Raw genomic sequence first — 15,570 nt, forward strand, 5'->3', positions numbered from 1 at the left:
GCTTCTGGATCCAAAGGAAGGCATCACCTTTGGAAGTAGCATCACTCAGCAAATATTTGTTGTGTACAGCACAGATGAGCCAGAAGGTTTGAAGGGAGGACACACAGAATCCTGTGGAAACTGTTCCCATGTGCACCTGTAACACCCCAGGCTTTTATTCCACTTCTCCTCACTACAGCACAAATAATTACAACATGATTTTACAGTGCAAGTATCAGACCTTTCTTCAGTCTGGCTTTTTTTAACTGTAACTCTGTTATGGCAAAAGATCCCAATCGAGAGAGTTTGGAATTAGATGTGACCACAGAGTGAAGAGATGATCCTGAATTCCATTTTGAAAGACTCCAGAAAGGGCCAAGTGAGCAGCTCTCTCTTTGCCTTTAAAGCTCGGGTTTGTTTTTAGAGACAGAGAACATTTAGGTGCTGAAGGATCGTGTGAAATCCCTGTGGAAGTTCATGTTTGGAGGTGCTGGATAAATCAGAGTCATTCTGCAGCTCTTGCTCCTTTATTCAACAGCCCAAACCAAGACCTTAGGGGTGAAGTTGTGGAGTGGTCTGAAAAGATGGAGCTGGATTCAGATCCAGATCTGAATTTCCTAGTGGTTGCCTGTCTTCCATCTGTTTGTATTTGGATGTCTCTTAGGATATAAGCAGCAGTTCTGGAGTGTCACACATGAATAAAGTGGATAATTATAAAATTAAAAGATATAACGTGCTTCTAAGGGAGATAAGACTACAATTAAAGAGTATAAACAAAGCTGAGTCTGATGTTCAGACTGATATATTTATTCATTAAATGTAATAACATAAACAAGACTATTAACTGTCATATTTTAATGATACTGTACCCTGCAAAACGTACTCAGGAAAAAGTCCTATTGACTTCAATAGCAATGCCACATAAATTTAAATCATGGCTGCAGTAAAACAAAATGTCATCATTCTTACTGAAGATTATTTGCTATTTGTAAATATCCCAAAATGTTAAAAAAACACAAACCTGTAACTCACTGAACTGAGGCTGAGCTCAAATGTTTTATCTGTAAATCTGAAGGAAGCCAGTAGGCAATGCAGAAACCTGTTCCCCAGATAACTGAAATTCAGTATTCCCACGAGGGGAAAACAGCCAGGCAAAGCTGCTGTCTATCCCATGTCTTTCTGGAAAACACTAGACATATTTTTGCCCAGGAGATGGCAAAAACTGGGCAAATGTCACTTCATATCAGCAGTGTTAAGATCAGATTCTGACCTTTTTAAATATTGTTAACAGTCAGCAAGAGAGGAAGCCTTACAGCAAAAATTTCTCTCTGGAAAATATGCAATAACTTGCTTGGGGTGTGTAAAAAGCCATTCTGGAAGGAGAAGAAGGGCTTCAAGAATTCTCCCTTGCTGCAACAGCTTCGGTGCCAAGAAGATGTAAAATGGGACCACGTGGAGTCACCACGATTCATCCCCCTTTGCATCCCCTGCTCATGCAGGGCACCAGGCAGGGCAGAGGCAGCTCTGGTGTGAACAGCACAAACAGAGGTGACCTTCCAAGGGGCCTCAGCCCAAATTTGTGACCTGCACTGAACTGTGAATGATGATGTCAAATGTTTGCTCGCAGAATTAAATTCCCTGGCGTTCGCCGCACGCTCGGCGTCACTTGAAGTGCCGAGAAAACGAGCGCTCACTGTGCCATGACAAAGGCCATTGGTTGCCTCTTTACTGAGCCTGATACATATGGTGAAAACATATTGACTAATTACTTGCCATTTTCAAAAACTGAAACCACTCCAAAGCCAGGCCCAGGATAATAGAACGAGATAGAGAACGGGGAATAAGGACTGGGAGAACCGGGAGGGGGAAAAGCCCAACTCTGTGACTGCTCATCCCTTATTCAACATCTGCTTTGAAATATGCAGAGGAACAACATCTCCCTGCTCCAAACTGCTTAATGAAAACTGGGAAATTATTGCACCTGATTAGTACAGCTGTTCAAAACAGAGGCTAGCTGAAGTTCACAGACAGAATGAGACCCAACCTGCTCCCACAGGAGCACCACAAGGCTGAGATTCAGCTCTGTGGTGCTCAGTTTCCCAGCTTTCCGGGATTCTGGGAAGGATTCTTTCAGAATTCTTTCCAGGATTCTCTCTCCCAGAGAGGCAGCAGAGCCCTGGGCCCTGGTGATGAAGAACTTTGAAGGAGATGGATTAAAGGGGAGATGGGTTGAAGGGGTCGGTGTGGAGAGCGAGTCACTGAGACACAATTCCCATTTTGGCTTTCCAAACACCAGCAGTCCCTTCCAGCATAGCCCCTGACAGGATCCCCCAGCACAGCCTTCACAGGAGCCTTTTTAGTGCCACCTCACTGCCAACACCTCTGAGCCCTGACAAACCAGTCCACTCAGCTGCTGAGGAATCCTCCCGAAGTAGTGGGATGAATGTTTGACAAGTTAATTTCAAGGTAGCTCATGGAGTAGAAGCAACGGAGAGCTACACAACTGTAAAAAAAGAGAAATGTTGCTGGATAAATTCTGCCAGTAATGGATGTGTTACAGAAAATACACTTAAAATTCAAGCTCTTTGTATGAGAAGATAGGCTCTTTGGTTTCCAAGTAGGAATTGTGAGGGCTCACTGGAGCTGGGGTTAACAGGAGTACAATTACTGCTATTAGAGTTTTATGGTTATGAAACTTAAGCTCCTGTATCCCCAATTTAGAAATAATAGGAAATGCTACGGATGACTTTTATAAAATCAAGACAATTTATATAAGAAAAAAAATCAATAATTATTCCCTTTTATTTTTGCTTTAAATCATCCAGATAATAGAAATCAGAGACCTGAATAGGATGCCTAAAGTTAATGGCATTATTAGACAGAGAAAAAAGAAAGAGTGATCAAAAGTTTGACCTATTTACCAAAAGGTTCACAGTCTAGCTATTCTACCAGTTGTTCTTTTTTTAATTCCAGATAACTCTCAAACCATGTTTGGAGGTTAGACGTAGTCTTAAGCAGAGACTCAGAGCAATTCTCTGTTACATTTCTATTATATGAGAGAGAGTTGCTATTTTAGAAGGACATAGATAATCTGATATCTTTCATAAAAGTTTCAGAAGAAGTTTCATTTTCCAGCTTATAAACTAAAAATAAAACATGTGAAATGACTGATTTTCCTTTAAGGCAACTTCAGAGCCTGGAGTTGATAACGCCACTGGTCAAGTCCTAGTAAAACTCCTGGAAGAATTCCCAGCATTTTCAACAGGACCAGATTTTGTTCATATTGTTTTTCATTCCTGTTCTAAGGTAAAAACTTGGGTAGATCATCACAATTTTGCCCCCATTGCATAACTATGAAGGTTTAACAGACAGGCCGTTCTCCAGGGAGTGGGGAGAACTTTGTTCCACTGACTTTTTAACAGGAGTTTGCAAACCTTCACATCCTGCAGGTGTGAAAGCTGCTCTCCCAGCTCTGCTGCAGCTCCACCTCAACTTTCCCCAGAAGCCTGGGGAAACAGCTCAATTCTAAATGAAAGCAATGAACAGAAATCCTATTTTTTTTTTTCTGTTTTGTTCAAGCCATTCCCTGGGCAGTGGAGCCTTCCCTGGGCAGCTGAGGAGCCGCTCCCTCTCCTGGGGGAAGCAGGCCACCAACTTCTTTTAATGCCTTTATTCTTTCCAAACATTTTTTTTTAACTTCCTGGCAGTTTCCAAGCAGTGTGCACCCTGATGGAGCCCTGAGTGCTGTGCAGGAGAGAAAAGGGAGCTGGGATAACACATGGGAAGTTCCTTTGGGCGCTCCGTTCCCTCCTGGAGCATCCACAATTTTCCTGGTGATTAATCCTCGGAACAGCCTTCGCTGCCTTGTCTGCAAAAGTGCTCAGCACAGCCAACCCAGGGAGTGCCTGCCATGCCTGAGAGTGGCACACAATGGGCTGGGAATGCCCGAGATGCTTCCTGCTCCTGCTTTTCCTGTCGCTGAGCACAACCCATCACTCGTGTCACAAGCAGGGGCTGGGAGGAAAGGCCAGTGCATTAAGACAGCACGTAATTGTCATCTCTGAGTTTCTGACATTAATCGTTGTACTTAAAGGAGCCAGTGGAATGTTTTGGTTTTTTTGGTCCCCCCCCACCTCAAGTGACAACACCCAGGAGATAGTCTGGGCAAAAAAATTAGAAAAATAAATAAAAAAATGAAAAGACTCCAAATTTTTTGCTAATTAAAAGTAATGTGTTTTCCCATTTTTTGGCAATTTGATAACACAAAACACTTACTTGGGGGCCACAGGGGGAAACAAACTGAGACGGATAAAAAATGTTTTGTGTTCATCCAAGCAAGACTATGTTAATGCACATTATCCCATTAATGCACATCAACATCGGGAATAAGCGCGCCAATGCAAGCAAGAAGCATACACTTATCATCATTTGATAACATGTTTAATGACAGATTGACGGTTGATTTGCAAATGTGAACTGGCATCAATGTTGCTAACTTCAGCTTCTGCCGCCTCCTCTGCTATGCCAGCATATTTATGTGCATAATTTGATTTCGCAGCCACACTGTTAGTACATTTTTAATATTAACTATGCAAGAACAGACAGCCGAACTTAAGTTGCACTGATGGTTTGAGTTCATTAGATTGAAAAAGATGGGCAATGCTGACAAAGATGGAGATGGCAGCACAACATCAAAGAGGCAACACTTAACAAACACACTCCATTTTGAACAAACCGAACTAACACATTTCATGTTGTCGGCTGCAGCAGAGCCCTTATGTACAACAGCAAGGAAAAAATATGCTCCTGCCCTGGGCATGCTGACAGCAGCTCTGTGAGCAGCTCAGCAGGCCCCTGGCCACAGAGCTGGGAGATATTTCACTCATCCTCTGCAGGTAAAGGGCCGATTCTGAGCTGATGGCCCAGTGACAGCGGCAGAATTCGGTGCTGGAGTTGCTCCTGATTTACAATGGGGCGAGGCAGAGCCCGTCCCCATCTCCTCCCAGTGCTGCCTCTCCACAGCTGGGATTCTTTATGATGAATAATAAAGAGATTTGGCTGAGAGCCCTTGCACGAGCAGAACTGAAGTTCAGAGCCCCAGGGCCTCAGGATGAGGGGTGGGATGTCCTTCCCGTGTCATGGACTCTCCTGGTGGCTGCCTCTCCTTTGGTGATCCTGGGCAATTCAGTTCTGCTCAGGAGAGAACACGTAGCAGTGAGCTGGGAGGAGAATATTTCATCCTCTGCTCACATTAATGTCTGAGCATATACTGCATCTAGTATGAATTTGCTTGTTGTGCTGCAATATATAATAAATTCCAGGCAGTAGCTTTATGGTGCACGTTGAAATTTTCAATTTTATGCTACAAACTGACCATCCGCAGGATTCTGACCGTATAACCCGAGCCACTCCGTGCAGATGTAACATCAGCACCTCTGAAGCACAGGCAAACCATGATTTAGACACACAATTAGGTGGAGCAGGTCCTCAACAATTCCCAGCTGCCTGAATTACTGCTGAACAGCCTAATAAACATACAGCACATAGGGCCCTGCTCTGCAGAGCTTTTAAGAATGTTCTTAAGTTTGTCCCTAATCAGCAAAGCAACTCTTACAATTGCTGTTACTCAGAGATTACTCCTGGACCAGAATCCTGTGGTGCTTGGACCCCCATGGAGTACTGGACAAGGCCAGGGTCATTAGGAAGCTGTGACTGAATAATCAGCATAAAGTGTTGGTTATTGAATTTAATCCTGGAAACACTTGCCAGGGTGGGACACTGAGCAAGGGAGTAGGGAAGGACCTTCATCGATCTTGACCAGGCAGCAGCAGGAGGATTCCTGGTACCCCTGTCCTGCTGGCAGCTCCTGAGCAAATGCCTCCTGCCAGGATGCTGCCCTGGTCTAGCTGGAAAATCTGCTTCTTTTATTGTCTGCTAGGAAAGAAACCTGAGGCTTTCATTTCAGGAAAACCTCTTGTGGAGGCCTGTGCTCTTTCTGCACAGAGACCTGCATTGCAGGGAGAACTAAGCCTGATTCCTGGGCATTGGGCTCAAGAAGCTGTTAAGCAGCTGCAGGGGCTGGCACTGAACAGAGCCCCAAAACCAGGAATATCTGAGCAATAGCCTGGGCACCCCTGGCACGTGTGTAGTTGGCTGGTTTTGAATCTATTGGTGCATTAGGGTCTGACTCCCACAGCAGACTGTGAGGGTGCTGCACTGAGTGCAAGAGGATCTCTCAGAAAGGCACCAAAGAATTTCCACCAACACAGGGCACCAGGTAGATCTTGCTCCTCCTAGTGAGGGCACAAGAGATCTTGGAAGCTTTCTAAAGAGTGAAAGAACTAGAAAAAAATAAAGGAAAAAAAGGGCCAGCAGAGATATGTGTAAGAATGAGGCCAGGCTCAGTTGATTTTGTTGTCTTTTAAGATCACACCAGATTATCAGTGGGCGGCTCAGAGCGGCACAGGAGCAGCAGGGTGAGCCCTGAGAGCTGAGCAGCAGAGGAGGAGCTGGTCAGCCCCTCCCCAGCCTCGATAGCTGTCCTGTTAACAGCCTCCTGCTGCCTCCTCCTCACCTGGGCTGGAGCCACAACTGGGAATAAAGCAGTTGGGTACAAAACCTCATCCCAGGGACAGGTGCTGTGGGTGGTGGCACAGCCAAAGGGAGACAGGAGCTGTCTGCAGCTGTGGGGAGGCTGCCCAGCCCAGCCCTGGCCCAGCACCACCCTGATGTGCTGCTGGCACTGCAGGGAGGGCTCTGCAAGAGTTCCCAGCTCTGCATTGTCCCTCAGGACTGCTGCTGTGCCTGTGCACTCCCAGCACTGGCTGTGGGGAGCTGCAGAGGACAGAGTGAGAGGGTGACACAGTGGAGGGACCATTTCTTTTCTCAAGTCACAATTATCTCTGCTACCACATTTGTGTCCTCGCTCTTGTCTCCATTTAAGTAAGTTACAATTCTCCCACTCTTGTTACTGGGTAGATGCAGATGCCACTTTGTTCCGTGTGATTTATAGCCAGTAGCTAATGTTCAGTTATAATTTCCCATTTTAGACATGAAAAATAGCCTGTAATGCTCAACACAAGGGCCTCTCAACAATGATATATAATTTAAAAATTAACACGAGGACAGAGGAGCCACGGGATTTTGAACTAGGGACTCTCTCATTCAAAGGTTAAATCTCTACAAGGTGAGCTAAAGGAATTAGTTGAGTTATTAAGTAAATGCCTCTGTTCTATTTTCCCAGCACATTAGCTGTTGCAGCCTTTTCCAGTTCAGTTGTGTTCCGCCCCAGCATGTTCAAAGTGCAAATGCTCGTGGCACTGTGTTCACACATTTGCTTTTTTTCAATGTCAAACAAACTGGAGCTGTTCAGAGCCAAAGGTCAGAGTGGAGGGTCCTTAAGGAAATCTCCTGGGAAATGATGTGATTGCTCTCATGTCTTTATTGTGTATAAAATCAGGCTTCATACGTGGCTCGTCCTTTCCAAGCATCTTAAAGCTATAAATGAGTCATGACTCATTCTTGCAACACCTAAGTTATGTAAGTGGTCTTGCTAATTTACTGGAATATCTTGAATAACTAATCATTTCCAGGATCAAACTCTGAGGCCTTGGAAACCTCTGAGCCATGAAGAGCTCCTTTAGAAACAGAGATGTTAAATCCCAGCCTCACATGATGAGGGAAAAGAGCAGGGGACAGAACCTGCATCACCCCACTGGCTCTGCCAAACTCAAGCCATAAACCCCTCTTTGGGCAAAGCTCAGTAACTCAGAAACCCAAGGAGGGTGGAGAGGGAAAAGAGCTTGGCTCTGGAGAGGTTTGGCAGGTGGCATTCCTTTCCTGCCTCTTTCTGTTCCCAGTGAGGTGCAGCTCTTCTCCTGCTGCACTTTGCTTAATGGTCTCGCTCCAGCATCAAATATTGTATTTATGGATTACAAATTTATTGACATTTGACATTTGCATCAGCTTTCACCTGATCAACAGGAGCTCTGACTGCCAAAGGGAGTTATTATGGAAGATTTCAACAGCCATGGGAATGCCAAAAATGTCATTAAATCATATCAGAAAAACAATGTGTTCATAGCATTCATACATTTAGTCTTGCCAGTAAATCTTCTGGTTGATGCTTGGACCACCTACTGATGATACTCAAAGAAAAGGAGAAACAGGGAGAATCGAAGAGATGAATTAAATTAAAACCAAATGACATGATGCCTGGCACAGTGGGATCTTTAATTTTCTACTCTATGAATCCAGAATAAGCAGAAAAAAAGCAAAACAAAGCACAGTGGCTTGACTTTCTCAGAGTGAATTCCCTCCATACAGGCAGGGCTTAACTAAATAATCCTGAGTAATGTGTGCACCCCACATTATTGCATGAGATTTGTATGTGGGAGGTGCAGGATTCAGAAAACATATGGCACATGGAAAACAAATGACAGGGTGTGCTTTTACACTCGTGCTGGCTATACTTATCTCTCTGGTTGATATTTTTTTCCAGACATGAAATATGAATGTAGGAACTTTCACCTTATTCTTGTTGGAAAAATATCCAGAGTTATTTTTTTGTGCATTTGTGATTTACAGGAGGCCACCACATAATTCCTGGGAGTACAGGAGACAATGTTATAAAAAAACACGGATCAAATAATCACAATTACCTCCTCATCATTTTTTCCTTGGATGACAAACCTGGGTCTTGCACCATGAGAACAGCAAGGCCAACAGATTAGGGCTCCATGGAATTAGGGAGGGAAGTGAGTGGCTGGCCTGGGGGCCCACCCACAGCCTGTCTGTGCCTGACCAGTGAAGGGTGAGCTCCCTGGAGGCTGATCCTGAGCTGAGCGAGCACGAAGGAAGTTTTGAGATTGCCCTTTGAGTTGTCTGGTGGAAGAGCTGTGTGTTCACCTTACATGAACACAGGCAGAAACAGGCCACGGTCGTATCCCAGAGGGAGGGCATCTCCTGTGGTGTGCCTTGGGATGTAGATGAAGAGGTGGGAAAAAGGAAATGGCAGTGTCTTTAATGGAAGGAGAGTGGGCAGCCACAAGGACACAGTTCCCGTGGAGATAGGTGCCAGCAGCTTGTCCTGCCCGCCCCAAAGAGTTGGTGTGGTGTAGCCACTGCTGTGCTTGGAGCACTGACACAGAGTGGAATGAAGAGCGGCAAAGGCACTCAGGGAACGGGGCAGAGATGTCCTCCCAAGGTTAGGCTGGAAGCAAGGCAGAGGTGGAGCTGGATGGAGATGTTGATGGAGATATTATTCACCTGGATAACCTGTCTCCATGCAGGTTATTACAATGCAGAAACCACTTTTTCTGATGGGCTGCCACACCAGGGCATCACTGAATGGGCTGGGACAGGCACCCCCAGGGCACCTTGTGGTTCATGGTACAAACCTGGGGGAGTCAGAAATGGGGAGTGTTGGTGAGTTTCCATTGAATGACTGAAACCAGCAGTTTCCCATTGGAGTTGGAACAGTTCTCCCAGAGGAGAGGGCAGACCCACCCTGTCTGCACAGAGTGCAGGGAGCATCCATTGGCTCTGAGCCCTGGGATCCTCTGCAGTTCAGGCTTCCCAAAGGAGGATTCCCTTCTCCTTCTTCCATGCCCCCTCTGCTGTGGAACAGCCCAGAGCAAATGGTCCTGGTTGGCCCGAGGAAAGGCTGGTGAGGAGAGGCAGAACCTGCCCTGCACAGACCCCTCTGAGCTTGGTCTGACACAGCTGCTGCAGGAGGAGGAGTGCAGGGGAACAGCCACATCAAAGCCACTCCAGCCACCTCTCCTTTCCCTTCAAAAATGTCACTGCAGCACCCTCCGCTTTCTGAAACAATGTTTATCTTTGTTCTTTGATTGTCTGGGACAATAAATGGTTAGAAATGAGCATATATCACCAGGAAATCTCTGCCTGCCCCTTCCCCCAAGCAGTGTCATAAAAACGTACAAATTCACATTAATAATGAAGTGCATTTCCCCGAGAAGCCACTGTGTATCTCAGGGAGAGCAGGCAAGGTGGCAGTTGCTGCAGAGTTTCCTATTAAAGAGCAGAGCAAATACTCATAAATCTGATGAGGGGCCAAAGCACATGTTAGGGCTGTCTCCCTCTTAATGGAACCTTTTCTGAAATGAAAAAAATATATATCTTGATACATTCAGGGTATTCATTAGACATGACAACCTCCTCCACTCCCCATGGCTCCCTCCCCCCTTCCTGCACGGGCTGACCCCCGGCAGAAGAGCTGAGTGCTGCCAGGGAGGGATTTTGGAGGGGAGGAGGAACTGTTTGCTTTTCATAAAGGGATTGTGTAAATTTACTTAGATGGACAAGTTCCCTCGTGGCCTCGTGTGTCCCTCCTTCCCTCACTGCAGCCATTCCTGGTGTGTGCCCCTCCTGGGTGATCTGGCATTCCCACAGCCTGTCTGTCTGTCTGTCCATCCAGGGAATGGGAGCACACAGAGCCAAGGCTGCTGCCCAGAGCAGGATCCCTCTGACAGGAGACCTCTCCTGCCAGCTCACACCTTGGAGGGCTCGGCCACCTCCTTCTCCTGGGAGCTCAGGATTCTCCAGGTGGGGGAGGCAGCAGGGTGAGGATCAGCCCCGGGCTCTGTCAGGGCTGGGATTTTGCTGCCTGGTGTTGTGTTTGGTGTTATCCCAGCTGGACGCCCAGGGGAGGGTGAGGTGCTCTTGGAGAAGAACCACAGTCCCATGGAAGCAGAGCTCCGTGCTGGGGGTTGTGTCCCACCCCGTTCCCCCTCTGGCAGGGAGGGTCCTGGGCTGGAGCTGCAAATCCTGCTTGCATTTCTGTGAAAGGCCTGGTCCCTCCTCCCAACAGACCCTGCCTGGATGCACAAACACACCCAGCCCCAAACTGAGGTGGGAAGAGACAGCAGAATGAAGCCTGAAGACTACAGCTTAATAATCATGAATTATCTGTTCATTATCCCAATAAATAGTGAAAAATCTCTTCCTCCTTTCCTCCTCCCATAAAGCTGTATCTATAATTTTCCTCATTTTCCATCTGTGCTCCATCATATTTGCACTGAGTGATCATCCTGCTAAATTACATTATTTTTATTGAAAGGTGCTTTGGAGGGCTGGACACTGTTCACATCTTTTCCTTTTGTTATTGATCTTTGTAATCTGATTGCTGAGGTGTAAAATATATAAATAAGACTCAGGTACCCTTCCTTTGAAATCTCACCTGGTAGAAACGTTCTGCTATAGAATATGAAGGCTGTAGCATTTAATAATATCAGGCACAGCAAGGAGAAGGTAAGATTTTGATGTCCTTATGAATAGTGAATGCTGAAGGAGGCTGGCACTGTTCAAGGTCAGTTAAAATCTGCTCGAAAGTTGCTGCTTCTTTGTGAGCAGAGGAGTTCCTGCCTTGGAACTGCCACATGCAATGTGCTTGTACAGAGCCCAGGAACAATGTGGGCTGACCCAGTGGGTTGGAAGCTCAAGTGCAATGTTAAATAATACTGATCTTAATAGCAACCTGTAAAACCTGTAAAACCTTCCTGAAAAGCCAGGAAATCTGCAGGGATCCATCGGTGCTGCCACAGCCTGATGGATCATCGGGCCTGGCCCTGCTCTCAGCGAAGCCAGGAACACACCATTACTGGGTTCACAAGGATGATGGCTAGATTGAAAAAATGCTATCCAAGAAATATTTTGAAGATTTAAAAATGTTCAATTAAAAAAAAAAAACCTGGATCTACCACTTCAGGGCAACTGATAAATTTCAAAGGATTAAGAGAACCAAGGCTTCACCAGGACAGGATTATTTTGAGGGAGGGCTGATGGTTTGGAGGTAGTTCCTTGCTTCAGCAAAAAGACCAACCTGTTTCTTTTCCTAGCTCTGCCTCCTTTCATTCAATTTTACCCTGTTTATCCTAACAAAAATCTATTTTAGAATGGAACTTCCCCACAGACTTTTTCTTCCCATTGAGAAGCCATCATTTTCCAAAAAGATCTTGGCACAAAAATCCCATTTGAATGGAATAATCAAGAGGGTTCATGGGTTGAACCCTCTTTTTCTGGCTGATGACATAGGGAGCAGAACCCTTGGTCTTGCTGGTAAATTCTGCTTACAAAATTGTGGTGACACCACCGCAGGCAGGTGCATCCCAGCATGTCTGATTCTCCTGGAAGGATCTCTCAGTTTCTAATATTTGTTGCTAAGAAGAAATGAAAGTTGAAGAGCAAGCTAAATTCCCTGAAATAGAATTTTGGACCACTGATTCACACAATTGTCCTTGACCACATAACAGCCATATTGGCTAAGAGTGGAACATGATCAGAGCAGCTCCTGCTGCTTCAGAGGGATGAGAAAATAAAATCCAGGGAAGAAAAAAATCTTCTATTTTGGTATACTTAACACATACAGTTATCTACATGTCCTATATATCATTTAACAAATTGCTTTGCAATTCTTACAGGGCGTGGTATAATGACTGATTTAAAATCACTGCATTGCCTAAACTGCATTGTTCTTCATCAAGTTGAGTCATTTTTATGTGAAGTGTCAAGCTCTCTAACAAATAACTGCTGCCAGACAAATCAAGTTCCTCATCTTAAAGCTACGGCTAAATAGTTTATAGCTTTAATCTGCTCACTGAGGTGTGCAGTCTATGACAGTAATTATAAATGCAAGGAGAAATTATAGCTGAATGCTTTAACTGCATTAGGAGCCATTTGATGAACAATCATGATTGCCTGCTCATTTTCAACAATAGAGGGCAAGTTAGTGTCAGTGCATTAGAGGATTTTCAGTTCTGCTCTGCTCTTTCTTCCATTTACCACAGAATGTCAGTTGTCTTCTATAAAGTAGAAAAAAAAGCGCTGCAGAAGCTTTAAACTTGATGGTTAAAAAAGACAAAGGAGGAAACAGAGAGAAAAACTGTTTATCATTATGACTTTTTTTTTTTGTTGTTTTGCAGCAGCCTTACTTTCAAATTAGTTCATCTCAGGTAGCTGCCTGTTCGCTTATCGGGGTCTTTTGAAACAGAAATCTCCCCAGTCAGGTTGGGTAATTTGACTTTATCTCCATAAAGATTTATTTCTATCAAAAGATTTATTTCTATCAAAAGTTGTAGCCAAGGCCACAGAGAGGCTCAGTTAGTGACCAGTTCCAAGCCAATCCCACCTGGCTCTCAAGTGAGAAATAGAATTCTGCCCTGCCTTTTTCCTCAGAACAACATAAAAATTCTAATTCGGTTGAAGAAATGAACAAATGTTCTTCAAGGTACAAGTCAACATGCAAATTACTTCTAATTAAAGCCATGTTTCCTAATGTTCATGGGTTTTCTATGAAGAATAGCAATAAAAACAAATTTGAAGTGGGTTAAATGAAAGAGAATAGAGATGTCTGATTGTTGTATATTACACATAATCTTACTTTATATTACTAAACCCATATCACTTAGAAGAATTCAGGAAAATACCAAAGATGACTATAAAAGAGATATATATATCTTTTTACATTTTAGAAGAATTTATAGCAAATTTCTTATAAACAGCCTCACAGAGGTCTTAAAAATAAATCCATACCCATAACACATTTTTCTACAGTACTAACCCAGATTATTCATTTATATTTTTAATGATAGCTAACATTTGACAATATAACCTCTACTAGTAAATGCCACTGAAATATAAAGTACTTTATGTATCTCTATACTTCAAGTATTCTTTCGACTGTTTTATTTCCATTTATTTCAATCTATAGTCTCTATTTTTATGCCTATTTCACTGCAATATTGCCTGCAAGAAGGAAACATAAATGCATGTGTGTGTTTTAAGGATCTCAGCTTTATATTTCTCCTTTCTAAATACTCTGCTCCCCTCTGTTATTATTCAAATGTATACTGGATCTTAAAAATAACATGGTAAGAGTAAGTAAACTCTGAAAATCCCTGTTATTTGATTTAGTCTCCTTGCAGATTTCTGAAGAATCCATATGAATAAACTCAGGCCTCCCCACTCCCAACCTCGTCAGAACTTCAGGGAGGCTTTCGGCTCCGAAACTGTAATAAAATCTTTACAATGCCATCCCAAATACCCCATCATTTCAGACAATTTGTGCTATCATGCATACCAACTGAAATTATAGCTCCAGATAACAGTGCTATCACTCTGTCATTGCAATTTAAATATATTTTTTCAAAGGTAAGATACAACCTGCATCTTGATATAAATTAGAAATGGATGAGTATTACGAGGACAGCAATTTCTCTGCATCCAGAGACAGGAAGGACAGTCCCTTATTTATGTAGTTACACATCACCTGAATAATATGTCTCCGTGCAGGTTATTACAATGCAGAAACCACTTTTTTTTTTCCCCTTGGAGATTTTTTTTCTCCCCCTTTGTATTTGTTCCTCCAATCCTCAGCAACAGTAACGTGTTTACAAAGGTGGGTGTTTGGTTTGCCTCTGAGTAATAACACGGTGCTTTCAAGACCAAATCTGAAACATTTGTCACACATTAAGCCATGAATGTGCCAAAATAACTGTTGTATTAATATATCTGGCAGATAGCTTTTGTTTGATAGTCCCCAAATTATTGGTTTGCTCTCATATCTCTTGTGTGAAAACTATGAATGGCAGAGTCTTAATAATCATTAAGTGGTAGGGAAGGAAACAAAGTATGGGATGTTTATCCCTACCCAGTCTCTCGGGGGTGTTGATTTGGAGTGGCCAGGTAAACAAGCAACGCTCTAATGTTGGGTTAAAGTGCCCAAACAGATACTTTAGGGTATTAGCCCTATTTAGAAAACAAACTCCTTAGGAGTGAGATGGAATTTTGCTGGCTAAAATATGCAGGAAGCATAAATCTCCTCCAATGCAGACAGCACGTGCAAGATGCATGCAAAACTTAAATCTTAGTGCACTTGAACACTGACATTATACTCCATGGCAATAGCTTACAGTACCAGCCCAAAGTAACCCCTTGATCAGTGGTTTAAATTATTCAAAAGTAGCATTTTTAATGGAGCTTAAGTGACACAGAGCCCTCGTGCTGTCTTTGGCAGCAGAAAGTGTTTCCTAGAACATGAATATCTGCAGCAAACAAATGGGAAACCTTCCCCCGAACGGGGACTGAGCCCCGTCCTCTCAATCAGCCAGGGGATGGCCACAAAGCCAGGTGGCATCAGTGACAACTCACAGCACGTCTTTAATTTTCACCATCTGACAAATTCATTTTCTGAATGTTATTCCAGTAATGAACACCTTGGAGAAAACCTGGATCTGCACGTGGTTGTGCTGTGAACACAAGCAGAGCCGGAGTCTGCCGGAGGAATTGCTGGGAACAGCTAAACAGAGCCCTCCTGGAAAAAAATCTGGTTAGAACAAAAAACTTCTATTTGGACTTTTAGTTGATGTTCTGCATATTTATTTCAATCAAGAATATTCAAGTTTGTGAATCAAGTAAAATTAAAAATGCAAAAATGGTGTGGCATCTGAATATTACATTACATGTTATAAACATTGGTTGTGGCAACTGGTGTATCTTGCAGCGAAAAAAATAGCAACACTAACACAGCAGTATCCTACTAACAGGTCTTGGAAATATTAAGCTTGTAAAAAA

General features: G+C 43.8%; 1 protein-coding gene across 1 annotated transcript in view; it reads right to left on the reverse strand.

The window, feature by feature from the left end:
• The window catches only part of TSHZ2 (teashirt zinc finger homeobox 2), a 210,291-nt gene that overhangs the window by 63,285 nt on the left and 131,436 nt on the right, over window positions 1-15,570 (reverse strand). The window lies entirely within an intron of this gene.

The sequence above is a fragment of the Serinus canaria genome, chromosome 20 (genome assembly GCF_022539315.1).
Source record: "Serinus canaria isolate serCan28SL12 chromosome 20, serCan2020, whole genome shotgun sequence".
NCBI lineage: Eukaryota > Metazoa > Chordata > Aves > Passeriformes > Fringillidae > Serinus > Serinus canaria.